We start from the raw sequence: 14,192 nt of genomic DNA, 5'->3' as shown, positions 1-14,192 counted from the left end.
TGTGGTAAATTCAATTGATTGGACATGATTTGGAAAGGCACACAACTGATGATATAACGTCAGACAGTTGACAGTGGATGTCGGAGCAAATACCAAGCCATGTTGAAGGAATTGTCCGTAGAGCTCCGAGACAAGATTGTATCGAGGCACAGATCTGGGGAAGGGTACCGAAAAATGTCTGCCCCAAGAACACAGTGGCCTCCTTCATTCTTAAATGGTTGAAGTTTGGAACCACCAAGACTCTTCCTAAAGCTGGCTGCCTGGCCAAACGGAGCAATTGGGGGAGAAGGTCACTCTGACATCTCTGCAGCACTCTACCAATCGCACCTTTATGGTAGAGTGGCCAGACGGAAGCCACTCTTCAGTAAAAGGCACATGACAGCCCGCTTGGAGTTTGCCAAAAGGCACCTAAAGACTCAGACCCTGAGAAGCATTTTTCAGTGGCAGGGACTGGGAGACTAGCTGACTGGGGCAAAGGTTCACCTTCCAACAGGACAACGACGCTAACACACAGCCAAGACAACATTTAGGCTTCGGGATAAGTCTCTGAATGTCCTTGATCTAGCAACCTTTAGGTTACTGGCCCAATGCTCTAACCACTAGGCTACCTGCCGCCCCATGCTTTTAGCGTCATACCCTAGAAGACTCGGCTGTAATCGCTCCCATTGCTGCTTCAACAAATTACTGAGTTAAAGGGTCTGAATACTTATGTGATATTTCAGTTTTTTTTCTTTTTCATAATGGATTTTATGTCATAATTATTTTAGAATAAGGCGGTAAAGTAACAACGTTGAAAAAGTCTAGGGGTCTGAATACTTTAGTGTATCTATGTTTAGGCTGTTTGGTAGTAGCTTAGCTAGATTATGGTGACAAAACATACTCACTCATATACAGTAGACCAGCCATACTCAACTGGCGGTCCAGACCCAGAAAGAGGTTAATACGGACCACGGCTCCAGAGTAAAACTAGGTCAGCTTTCGACCCCTGGTATCATATGAACACACATAAGACATGGATTTTTTTTTTTTTTAATTGCAGGAAATTAGCTTGAATCAGAAAAAATCTCTGGCCCATGCAAAATGTTTAGAATTGTGGGAAATTAGCTTTAAAACTGCAACATTTTCTCTCTGCCAACAACAGAGCTGTGAACAGTTTGGGGTCACTTGTTACGAGGTGGGGGTTTGTTAGTATGCCGATAATTGACGATATCCATCCAAGCCTTTGCCACCTAGGTCTGATACCATTCTCCAAACTCACCCCCTTTTACCACAGAAAGGTTCCTCAGTAAGCATCCCCATAATGGAAACTTTCACCTACATTCAGGTCTTACTGACTGTATGGTTTTGGTCCATGCCTTACAACACTGTATCATCAGCTATATTTAGCCCCTTGACAAATAGCCCCACGGCATCGCCTTCCTGCGTGTGCCAGTCCGGCCAGTCCCCCTCAAGAGTCAGTTGGCAACACTGACGACATGATGCGTCTTTCACAGAGGCTTACACATTGGAGTCACTTAACTTCAGTGAGTTATCAATGTCAGGTGCCCCGGGAATGGTAATTCCATTGGAATCTTGTTGGTATCCATAGAGACATTGGCCATGTGTTGGTGAGAGATGGAGGACTACGGAGACTTGACCCCCTCCATGTATGGAGCTCAGCTGCTGCAAGGGGGCCCCAGTCATTGGTTGATATCAAGATCCAACGCAAACTCTGTCTACAGAAAAACTGTCAGATGGACTAAACCACCCACATAACCGTTGACATTAAAGCAATAAGGCACTAGAGACTGTGGTATTGTGAATAGGCTATATCATGATGATACACACGACTGGATCACGAACTGAGCCAATCAGCATCCAGGACTGGAACGACCCATTTTTATCATACAGATTATCCCCTGTGTTGTATCTGTTGGTGTTTTATGCCTCTTTGCTCATCCCGGTTTTGTTTGTTTGCTTTGGTTTTTTAGAACGACTACGTCTTCTTGATTTTCCCCATTGTCCATTTAGGGTATTGGCTGCCTCATTGATGAATGAGACCTATTCACAGTTAAAATAGCACGTGCACTCCTGATCCGCACCTACATGAATAGGCCCATCATTTGGTACACACACTCGCTCTACAGTACAGACACATACAAGAACATCTGAACGTAGACTCATGACTTAGCTGAGTCACCCACATGCGTGACACACACACACACACAGAACATTGTCTTTCGCTCTCCCTGGGGGAGTGTGTAAAGCCTGTGGCTCCGCTGTGTGGTTGAAGAGCAGGGAGACCATTTTGTTGTTAGCTAGCACGGGGTGGCAGGTAGCCTAGTGGTTAGGGCAACCGTAAGGTTGCTGGAACGAATCCCTGAGCTGACAAGTTACAAATCTGCCGTTCTGCCCCTGAATAAGGCAGTTAACCCAGTGTTCCTAGACTGCCATTGTAAATAAGAATTTGATCTCAACTGACTTGCCTAGTTAAATAAAGGCTAAAAAATTACTACTAATATGACGATACCACCCCCCCCCCCCCGTTGAACTTTCAGCCTGTGTGGTGACCGTCCCCAGATGATGAGAAGCAGGGGTGAGGACCTCGCTTGATTGGAGTAGAAGGTCAACCCTCTACAACAGGGAACCCAGCGGGCTAAGCTGATAGAGATGACGTTGTGATGATGATGTCATTTCGACCATCTTTAACTGGTGGAAATGTGAATGTTTTTGATCTCAGTGTTGGCAAGTGTGTGTGTCCCCCCCCGCCTCCCCATACTAGAACAATGTCACACTGATCATCTCTTGCTCACGCACAGCAGAATACAGCCACGTGCATGCTTCACGGTCACTCACATGCACATGCTTGTTAGCACTCTGTGCACCCAAACCAACCCTATCCACAATCCCACTCATGCTGACTCATACTGACTGTTATATGTTTAGATGCACTGTGTGTGTGTGTGTGTGTGTGTGTGTGTGTGTGTGTGTGTGTGTGTGTAGGCTATGTTTCTATGTAAGAGTATGTTTGAGTGTGTCTTTAGGGGGGGGGGGGGGGGGTCTTGGTCTAGTCTCCTCTCAGATGAGGACACAGCCCTGGTCTCTGTTGGTTAGCATTGCTTCTGAGCCAAGCGGCTTTGGGCCTGACTGACTAAGGCAGTAAAGATTCAACTTTGACTATCCTCATTGCAGACGGCTGAGATGGTGTCTTTATGGCTGTGTCTTTTTTTAAAAAGCTCTCACCTGTTAGACTACTTACTGGTATCCCACGTGATATTGTTAGAGGTTAGGCTAAATCCACACATGACACCATCACCAATGTGTTTCATTTGGTTTGTGTTAAACTCCTTGTTTTGTTCTTAACTTTTATTAGACTCTTTGAGCCATCATTTTTATTCCATCTTCGATTTCCAGATTGCGTTTTTTTTCTTTTTCTTCCCATATTTGCCTCTCTGAGCTCTCCGCAGTCATACGCTGTTCTGTAAAACATAAAAGGAATTTAATGACGGCAAAGTCGTCATACCAAACTTGAAAAGTCCTCTTGTCCGCATTCCTTTTGATGTAATTGTCAGCAGCACAGTCGTGTTGTTTAGAGTGCCTTGCCCCAAATAATGTCAGTTTACTGGTCTGCTTGTGTTGGAGGCCTATCTATCTCTCCTGTTCATGTTGTAGGCCACTTGTCTGTTCCTGGTTGCTAAGTATCAGCAGTGGCGCGGTGCTATGGTTAGGTCAACAGTCGTGTGATCGCGGGGGGCTATATGACACTTCAGCTTAACTGACTCTGTATCCATGTCTTTCAATGGAAAATTCCAAAGTAATGCAGGCCAGACAGTCACCCCTCCAAGTAGATTACTGTAACTATAACTGTACATTATAAAACCAGCCAATAGTTCCAACTACAACTGGCCATTTGAATTGTGTGTGTGAGGAAATAACTTGTGCTAGTCATTCGGGTAGCTTGTCCAAACTCCTCTGTGTGCTCAGCTTATCAGGCCAAATGATGTTCTATCAAACATGATGCTGGCACCAGCTTTTATAGGCCAGCATAGCCCTCTCTTCCAGTTTTGATTTTGCACCCGATTTCCTTATTTTCAGTCCATTTGCATGGAGAGGGACTTGATGTTCCCAAAGAATTTGGGTTTGTGGCGTGAGACCGGGAGTGTGAACTCACAAGGCCTCATGACCTTCCTCCCTCATTTGGGCCTTTCTGTTTTTACTGTATAATACGTAGTGTGTGTTTTTCAAGTGTCTCCCTGTTCCAGATGTTGGCCATCGTACCCACGATGCGGGGGGGGGAGTTTACATCAACACAGCTGGATGACTGCCAGAGCAATAATAGCCCAATGAGGCTTAAAATACCACAGAGATGGACATGCACACAGGCCTAGTGAGGAAGATGGACCCATCACACACACACACAGGGTTCAATGCTAGAACACCATGTGCCTGGCTCTTCCTTTTCCTGTCCGCTAGCCGGAAATGGGCCGCAGCTTGCTTTCATATGGTCCCATTCTATTATCTCGGCCAAGAACAGAGAGGGGGAAGAGTAGCTTAACTAGTATTCCCAGAACGCGAAGCCAGCTCACAAGGAGGTTTAGGCTTGTGTAAGAGCAGGTTATCGTCTCATTCTAAACAGATCACCCCATTACACTCATTACACTCATTTATTCATTAGCCTAAAACCTGACGTCGAGCTGACACGTCACAGTTATTGGTAAAAGAAAGCACCGCCAGAATTGGTTAGATCAGCATGGTGTCAAACTCAATTCCTGGAAGGTCGTGCGTTTGCGAGTTTTCGCACCTCCCTTGTACTTGATTAATCAATTAAGGTAATTGATTAGTTAGGAACCCCTCACCTGGTTGTCTAGACCTTAATTAGACACAAAAGGAAATAAGAAAAACAAGCAAACACAGAGCCTTCAGAAAGTATTCCCACCCCTTGACTTTTTACACATGTTGTTGTGTTACAGCCTGAATTCAAAATGGATTTAAAAAACTATTCTCAGCCATCTACTCATAATAGCCTATAATGACAAAGTGAAAACATGTTTTTAGAATTTCTTGCTAATTTCTTGAAAATGAATTTACATAAGTATTCACACTAGAGGTCGACCGATTTATAATTTTTCAACTCCGATACCGATTATTGGAGGACCAAAAAAAAGCCGATAACGATTAATCGGCCGTAATAAATAAATAAATAAATATATATATATATATATTCATTTATAATGACAATTACAACAATACTAAATGAACAATGAACACTTTTTTATTTTAATATAACACATAAATAAAATCTATTTAGTCTCAAATAAATAATGAACATGTTCAATTTGGTTTAAATAATGCAAAAACACAGTGTTGGAGAACAAAGCAATATGTGCAATATGTGCCAAGTAAAAAAAAAAGCTAGCGTTTAAATTCCTTGCTCAGAACATGAGAACAGCTGGTGGTTCCTTTTAACATGAGTCTTCAATATTCCAAGTTAATAAGTTTTAGGATGTTGTTATTATAGGACTATTTCTCTCTATACCATTTGTATTTCACAGACCTTTTGACTATTGGATGTTCTTATAGGCACTATAGTATTGCCAGCCTAATCTCGGGAGATGATAGGCTTGAACACATAAACAGAGCTGTGCTTCAAGCATTGCGAAAAGCTGCTGGCAAACGGAGGAAAGTGCTGTTTTGAATGAATGCTTACGAGCCTGCTGCTGCCTACCACCGCTCAGTCAGACTGCTCTATCAAATATCAAATTATAGACTTAATTATAATATAATAAACACAGAAATACGAGCCTTGGGACATTAATATGGTCAAATCCGGAAAACGTCATTTCGAAAACAAAACATTAATTCTTTCAGTGAAATACGTAACTGTTCCGTATTTTATCGAACGGGTGGCAAACCCTAAGTCTAAATATTGCTGTTACATTGCACAACCTTCAATGTTATGTCATAATTATGTAAAATTCTGGCAAATTATTTACGGTCTTTGTTAGGAAGAAATGGTCACACAGTTCGCAACGAGCTAGGCGACCCAAACTGCTGCATATACCCTGACTGCTTACACGGAACGCAAGCGAAGTGACACAATTTCAGGCACCGCATTGATTATATGCAACGCAGGACAAGCTAGTTAAACTAGTAATATCATCAACCATGTGTAGTTAACTAGTGATGATGTTAAGATTGATAGTTTTTTTTATAAGATAAGTTTAATGCTAGCTAGCAACTTACCATGGCTCCTTGCTGCCTGCACTCGCGTAACTAGGGGTGGGCAGCCTGCCACGCAGTCTCCTCGTGGATTGCAATATAATCGTCTATAATCGGCGTCCAAAAATGCTGATTAGTGATTGTTAGGAAAACTTCAAATCGGCCCTAATTAATAGGTCGACCTCTAATTCACACCCCTGGGTCAATACATGTTAGAATCACCGTTGGCGTCAATTACAGCTGTGAGTCTTTCTGGGTAAGTCTAACAGCTTTGCACACCTGGAATGTTCAATATTTGCCTGATATTCTTTTCAAAATTCTACAAGCTCTGTCAAGTTGATTGTTGATCATTCATAGACAACCGTTTTCAAGTCTTGTCATAGATTCCATGGCGCCGGAAGAGATGGCTGCCGTTTTTCTATATAGTGTTTTTTTTCTCTCGTTATTTTTAACTTATTTTGTACATAATGTTTCTGCCCCCGTCTCTTATGACCGAAAAGTGCTTATGGATATCAGGACAGCGATTACTCACTTTAAAGAGTCGGACGCAAAGGATTTACTTCAGACACCCAACAAGGCCCAAATCCCAGTCATTTGCATGAAGAAGAGACCGAGATATCAGGGACGTAGGTTGGGGTGCCTTGTAAGAATCCGACGGCGTGTGTGTAATCCCTCTCTACCATCAGTCCTATTAGCCAACGGGAAATCATTGGATAACAAATTGGATGTGCTCCGATCAAGATTTTTTTAAATGGTACCCGTAAAACACGAGTCTCAACATCAACAGTGAAGAGGCGACTCCGGGATGCTGGCCTTCTAGGCAGGATTCCTCTGTCCAGTGTCTGTGTTCTTTTCCACATCTTAATATTTAATTTTTATTGGCCAGTCTGAGATATGGCTTTTTCTTCGCAACTCTGCCTAGAAGGCCAACATCTTGGAGTCACCTCTTCACTGTTGACGTTGAGACTCGTGTTTTGCGGGTACTATTTAATGAAGCTGCCAGTTGAGGTCTTGTGAAGCGTCTGTTTCTCAAACTAGACACTAATGTACTTGTCCTCTTGCTCAGTTGTGCAAGGGGGCCTCCCTCTCCTCTTTCTATTCTGGTTAGTGCCAGTTTGTGCTGTTCTGTGAAGGGAGTAGTACACAGCATTGTACGAGATCTTCAGTTTCTTATTAATTTCTCACATGGAATAGCCTTCATTTCTGAGAACAAGAATAGACTAACTAGTTTCTAAGGAAAATTATTTGTTTCTGGCCATTTTGAGCCTGTAATCGAACTCACAAATGCTGACGCTCCAGATACTCAACTAGTCTAAAGAAGGACAGTTTTTTATTGCTGCTTTAATCAGAACAACAGTTTTCAGCTGTGCTAACATACGTACAAAAGGGTTTTGTAATGATCAATTAGCCTTTTTAAAATGATTAACTTGGATTAGCTAACACAACTTGCCATTGGAACACAGGAGTGATGGTTGCTGATAATGGGTGTCTGTACGCCTATGTAGATATTCCATAAAGAATCTGCCGTTTTCAGCTACAATAGTCATTTACAACATTGTTAATGTCGACACTGTATTTCTGATTAATTTGATGTTATTTTAATGGACAAAAAAATAGGTTTTCTTTCAAAAACAAGGAAATGTGTAAGTGACCCCAAACCTTTGAACAGTAGTGTGTGTGTATCATATATATGTGTGTGTGTATTATATTTGCGTATATATATACACACACACACACACACACACACACACACACACACACACACACACACACACACACACACACACAGTTGAGTTCGGAAGTTTACATACACCTTAGCCAAATACATTTAAACTCAGTTTTTCATAATTCCTGACTTTTAAAACTTAGTAAAACTTCCCTGCCTTAGATCAGTTAGGATCACCACTTTATTTTAAGAATGTGAAATGTCAGAATAATAGTAGAGTGATTTATTTCAGCTTTCATTTCTTTCATCACATTCCCAGTGGTTCAGAAGTTTACATACACTCAATTAGTATTTGTTAGCATTGCCTTTAAGTTGTTTAACTTGGGTCAAATGTTTCGGGTAGCCTTCCACAAGCTTCCCACAATAAGTTGGGTGAATTTTGGCCCATTCCTCCTGACAGAGCTGGTGTAACTGAGTCAGGCTTGTTGGCCTCCTTGCTCACACACGCTTTTTCAATTCTGCCCACACATTTTCTATAGGATTGAGGTCAGGGCTTTGTGATGGCCACTACAATACCTTGACTTTGTCCTTAAGCCATTTTGCCACAACCTTGGAAGTATGCTTGGGGTCATTGTCCATTTGGAAGACCCATTTGCGACAAAGCTTTAACTTCCTGGCTGATGTCTTGAGATGTTTCTTCAATATATCCACATAATTTTCATGCCTCATTATGCCGTCTATTTTGTGAAGTGCGCCAGTCCCTCCCGCAACAAAACACCCCCACAACATGATGCTGCCACCCCTGTGCTTCACGGTTGGGATGGTGTTCTTCGGGTTGCAAGCCTCCCGCTTTTTCATCCAAACATAACGATAACAGTTCTATTTTTGTTTCAACACACCAAAGGGCATTTCTCCAAAAAGTCTGGCTTTTTTATGGTGGTTTTGGAGCAGTGGCTTCTTTCTTGTTGAGCGGCCTTTCAGGTTATGTCGATATAGGACTTGTTTAACTGTGGATATAGATACTTTTGTACCTGTGAAGATGGTGGAGGATACAAGGTCCTTTGCGGCTGTTCTGGGATTGATTTGAACTTTTTGCACCAAAGTACGTTCATCTCTAGGAGACAGAACGCATCTCCTTCCTGAGTGGTATGACGGCTGCATGGTCCCATGGTGGGACGTGGTACCTTCAGGCATTTGGAAATTGTTCCTAAGGATGAACCAGATTTATGGATGTCGACAATTGTTTTTCTGAATTCTTGGCTGATTTCTTTTGATTTTCCCATGATGTCAAGCAAAGAATCACTGTTTTTGAAGGTAGGCCTTGAAATACATCCACAGGTACACCTCCAATTGACTCAAATGATGTCAATTAGCCTAACAGAAGCTTCTAAAGCCATGACATAATTTTCTGAATTTTTTTCAAGCTGTTTAAAGGCACAGTCAACTTAGTGTATGTAAACTTCTGACCCACTGGAATTGTGATACAGTGAATTATAAGTGAAATATTCTGTCTGTAAACAATTGTTGGAAAAATTACTTGTGTCATGTACAAAGTAGGTGTCCTAACGGACTTGCCAACACTATAGTGTATGTAAACTCAGGACCCTTCACTGTCTTCTTGGTAAGCAACTCCAGTGTAGATGTGTCCTTGTGTTTTAAAGTTATTGTCCCGCTGAAAGGTGAGTTCATCTACCAGTGTCTGGTTGAAAGCAGACTGAACCAGGGTTTCCTCTGATTTTGCCTGTGCTTAGCTCCATTCTGTTTAGTTTTTTTTATCCTGAAAAACTCCCCAGTCCTTAATGATTACAACCATATCCATAACATGGTGCAGCCACCACTATGCTTGTAAATAGGGAGTGGTACTCCCTAATGTGTTATATTGAATTTGCCCCAAACATTACACTTTATATTCAGGACAAAAAAATGAATTGCTTTGCCACATTTTTTGCAGTATTACTTTTTTTGGTAAGATTATGATATATTTTTTTGCAATACAAAGCATACACATACAAACAACAACATACAGCACACAAACATCCACAACATAACCCCTGCCCAGAACCACCTGCGCACACCACCATCTCCAGCGCCAGTATCACTCTGTCACATGACCTCAAACCGCACCATTTTGTTTCTGTCTGTAGCCCATGCACCTTCAACATTTAGATAATAAAGCATTTGACCTTTCCATTGTGTTAATGATGGCGAATTTGTTGATGTCCATTTTTTAGGTACATGTTTTTTCATGGTGATTGAAGAGAAAAGTATTGTCCAAACCCATAGGGTATCTCACTGCACCCTCATGTGCCATGTCTTGAAATATGCAGAAAGACGTATTAGAAGTACATTTACATTGTAATACTTCTGACAGCCAATTTTGTAACTCCGCCCTTAATTGTATGATTTTATAGCATTCCAAGAAGCCATGGGTTATCAGTGTTGCCATGTTCTCGGTTTTCCAGCCAAATTGGGCTACTTTGAAAACGATGTCCTGGGTGTTGAGTTTTTGGGCTACTTCTAAATTGCACCATTGCTTCCAATGTATTTATTTTAGAAATATATATATTTCACGGTGACCTGCTGCTGCTGACTATCAGGCTGTGAGTGAGTGAGTGAGTGGTGGAGGGCCGGAGCGGTGTGTGTGCGTTGAGAGAGTGCTGCAGCTGAGTCACGGAGACAGAGCAGCAAGCGCACACGTCGTGACAACTTTTTTTTTTATACCAGTTGCAGGTAGGCTATTTAGATTGGTCATTATGGAGACACCCTTTTTCCATAAAACATTTTACCTCGGTAGAACTTATGTAACGGTGACAAAGAATTGGAAAAAGTTTTTTAGGCCACAAGCTCTTTAGATCAGTTCGCTCAGAGGTGGTTTAAAATAAACTGCTTTCTAATGTCTACTTTTCTTATGGATAACCGTATCAAGCGAAGGGTTTTACTCATGCTCATTTCTAGGGTTTGGAGCGCTGCGCCAGTGGACATTTGAGATGGATGTTGTTCAACTCCTTCGCCTGCTTGTGTTGTGGGAAAAAGTGGACAATGAAAATGACATTAAATGTTTCGAGGCTAAATTTGCATATTGGCCATGAATGTATATTCCATTATAGGCTACTGTAGCCTACCATTTGATATAATATGTTGAAATGACGATATTACTGGAGTCATTGCAAATACATTTTGTGGCACTTGTGTAGCCTACCTGGAGCCTGTAAACGGATGAAATAGCCTATAACTCAGTTTGTTGTTGAAGCCTTGTGCTATTATGCAATTATTAATGGCCTTGTTTAGTTCATTTAAATTGGAAGTTATCAATTGTGATCCCTGTCACAGCTCATTCTCCACATTTTTATTAATGTCAGTTTCATTGTGGACCTTTCCCTGAAATTAGATGATGGCCTATCTGGCTGTAGGCTACTTGCATCTAGCTCAGCAAACCATGGCAAAATAGAATTACAATTATAAACCCGGATTCTAGTCAGTAGCCTATGCCTTTTGAAATAAATCAATTTGGCAAATAGGCCATTTATAACGGTTTTTAGTGTTTACATTTGATGTCTTAACATCTGTCACATGATAACGGCACAATTGCCAGAAAATAGCCTAACATTTAAGTTCGTCAAAGTGTTTCTTGCACAGAGATTGAGATCCTCTGTCCAATTTACATCAATCAGACTCCCCTGTCATATTTATCTATACATGGGCAAACAGGATTTATTAACAATTATAAACTGGGTGGTTTGAGCCCTGAATGCTGATTGTTTGAAAGCCATGGTATATCAGACATGTACCAAAATGAAAAAAACGTACTATTGATTGTTCTAATTAAGTTGGTAACCAGTTTATAATAGCAATAAGGCAACTCGGGTTTGTGGTATATGGCCAATATACAGTACCACGGCTAAGGGCTATGTCCTAAGAACAGCTCTAACTGTGCTATATTGGCATAGACCACACCACCTCAGGCCTTATTTTTTTTTAAATTTTATTTCACCTTTATTTAACCAGGTAGGCTAGTTGAGAACAAGTTCTCATTTGCAACTGCGACCTGGCCAAGATAAAGCATAGCAGTGTGAACAGACAACACAGAGTTACACATGGAGTAAACAATTAACAAGTCAATAACACAGTAGAAAAAAGGAGAGTCTATATACATTGTGTGCAAAAGGCATGAGGAGGTAGGCGAATAATTAAAATTTTGCAGATTAACACTGGAGTGATAAATGATCAGATGGTCATGTACAGGTAGAGATATTGGTGTGCAAAAGAGCAGAAAAGTAAATAAATAAAAACAGTATGGGGATGAGGTAGGTAAAAATGGGTGGGCTATTTACCGATAGACTATGTACAGCTGCAGCGATCGGTTAGCTGCTCAGATAGCAGATGTTTGAAGTTGGTGAGGGAGATAAAAGTCTCCAACTTCAGCGATTTTTGCAATTCGTTCCAGTCACAGGCAGCAGAGAACTGGAACGAAAGGCGGCCAAATGAGGTGTTGGCTTTAGGGATGATCAGTGAGATACACCTGCTGGAGCGCGTGCTACGGGTGGGTGTTGCCATCGTGACCAGTGAACTGAGATAAGGCGGAGCATGGACTTGTAGATGACCTGGAGCCAGTGGGTCTGGCGACGAATATGTAGCGAGGGCCAGCCAACTAGAGCATACAGGTCGCAGTGGTGGGTGGTATAAGGTGCTTTAGTGACAAAACGGATGTCACTGTGATAAACTGCATCCAGTTTGCTGAGTAGAATGTTGGAAGCAATTTTGTAGATGACATCGCCGAAGTCGAGGATCGGTAGGATAGTCAGTTTTACTAGGGTAAGTTTGGCGGCGTGAGTGAAGGAGGCTTTGTTGCGGAATAGAAAGCCGACTCTAGATTTGATTTTCGATTGGAGATGTTTGATATGAGTCTGGAAGGAGAGTTTACAGTCTAGCCAGACACCTAGGTACTTATAGATGTCCACATATTCAAGGTCGGAACCATCCAGGGTGGTGATGCTAGTCAGGCGTGCGGGTGCAGGCAGCGAACGATTGAAAAGCATGCATTTGGTTTTACTAGCGTTTAAGAGCAGTTGGAGGCCACGGAAGGAGTGTTGTATGGCATCGCCCGCAGCAAGAGCAACATCATAGCAGTCAAAGAAGTTAAATCGTTGATATTCCTTCTTAATTCACTTGATAACGTTACGGGATAAAGGGTTTATTGGATAAATGTGTCAACTCCTTTTTTTTCTAAGAGATTGTCAGTTGGATAGGCTCTCTGCAAGGTTTTGTACGTCTTACCTATCATATGAACATCATTTTCTGACTAAAAAAAAGGTTCCCTCAAGATGATTCTGTTGTCCAAAAGATTTCAAATATAAATTTCTTGATATTAAACTTTGAAGTTGCATATATTTTAAAATATCTACATTGGTCAGTCCATAATTGCTTTTCAATTCTGTCATGGAAATACATTTATTTCCTATTACCAATTAATTGACGGTTTCTATGTCTATAGTTTTCCATGTAGACCAATTTATCTGTGAACTCTGAAAAGCTATCAAAATATTGTTCCATAGGGTTGTTTTTTTAGGGACTGATATTGGTTCTTGTAGAATACGTTCAATTTTCTTCCATATGGTTATGATGTTTTTAACTGTGAATTTGTTCTTAGCTTTGTCCTTAAAATTAGACACGTAAAAAAAAAATTCTGAGGATGAGCATGCTCATCTTCAATATATATATACCCATTGTTCCTCTTCAGTGTATTTAACTATATGTTGCAAGTAAAATCCCTAGGTGGGAAGTTGATACAATTCCAAGTCTGGAAGGTTAAAACCAGACTCAGACTCAGGAACAGGTCTTGTATTTTGATTCTATGACATTTATTTGTCCATTTAAAGTCTGTTATGACTAAGTATACTTTTTAAAAGAATGTCTTCGGTGGGGTAATTGGTAGTGCCTTGTTGCAAACAGGATGAATGTTTTGGAATATTTTTGTTCTATACAGGGTTCCTTCTTTTCACTCTGTCAGTTAGGTTAGTATTGTGGAGTAACTACAATGTGGATCCACCCTCAGGAGAAAACTATCACAGCCATTCAACTCGGAACTGTTTTAAAGTCACCATTGACCTCATGGTGAAATCCCTGAGCGGTTTCCTCTCCGTCAACTAAGTTGATACACCATCCAGAGTTTAATTAATAAGTTCACCATGCTTAAAGGGATATTCAACGTCTGTTTTTTTCCCTTCAATTTTACCCATCTACCCAAGGCATTGGAAAACCTCCCTGGTCTTTGTGGTTGAATCTGTGTTTGAAATTCACTGCACGACTGAGGGACCTAACAAATAATTGT

At 41.2% G+C, this 14,192-nt stretch overlaps 1 protein-coding gene across 4 annotated transcripts in view; it reads left to right on the top strand.

Annotated features, from left to right (window-relative positions):
• The window catches only part of LOC139385584 (serine/threonine-protein kinase SIK3 homolog), a 54,730-nt gene that overhangs the window by 4,177 nt on the left and 36,361 nt on the right, over positions 1 to 14,192 (top strand). The window lies entirely within an intron of this gene.

This window comes from Oncorhynchus clarkii, chromosome 27, assembly GCF_045791955.1.
Source record: "Oncorhynchus clarkii lewisi isolate Uvic-CL-2024 chromosome 27, UVic_Ocla_1.0, whole genome shotgun sequence".
Classification (NCBI taxonomy): Eukaryota; Metazoa; Chordata; class Actinopteri; order Salmoniformes; family Salmonidae; genus Oncorhynchus; species Oncorhynchus clarkii.
This window is presented reverse-complemented; position numbering and strand designations above follow the sequence as displayed.